The sequence below is a fragment of the Orycteropus afer genome, unplaced genomic scaffold (assembly GCF_000298275.1).
Source record: "Orycteropus afer afer isolate SDZICR_OR568_19922 unplaced genomic scaffold, OryAfe1.0 scaffold00405, whole genome shotgun sequence".
Taxonomy (NCBI): domain Eukaryota; kingdom Metazoa; phylum Chordata; class Mammalia; order Tubulidentata; family Orycteropodidae; genus Orycteropus; species Orycteropus afer.
The window spans coordinates 1596405-1596865 of record NW_006921992.1 but is presented as its reverse complement, the minus strand read 5'-3'; positions in this window follow the sequence as shown (position 1 = coordinate 1596865).

The following is a 461-nucleotide window of genomic DNA, read 5'->3' as shown; positions in this document are numbered from 1 at the left end:
GGCAGGAGTGCATGGAGGGATGGACACAGGGAAGAGGTAACTATCGGGAGGAAGTGGGAGGGGAGCTCTTGTATTGTGGTAAATTGTGGTCAATGTCATGAGACAAAGTATGTGAACTGCTATATCAAAAGTGAATTTGCTCTATAAATTTCCACCCAAATCACAGTAAAATAAATAAAAATAAAAAACAATTGTAGCAGTACACCAACATAGAACTGCCAGGAATTCAAGCCAGATTCAAAGAAGACATGGAATGAGCAACATCATTACTGATGTCACATGGCTCTTGGCTGAAAGCAAAGAATAAATACCAGAAAGGTGTTTACTGTGTTTTATTGACTATGCAAAGGAATTTGGATCTATGGATACCATTGTGAAGAATGGGAATTCCAGAACACTTAATTATGCTCATGAAGAACCTATACATAGACCAAGAGGCAGCTGTTTGAACAGAACAAGGG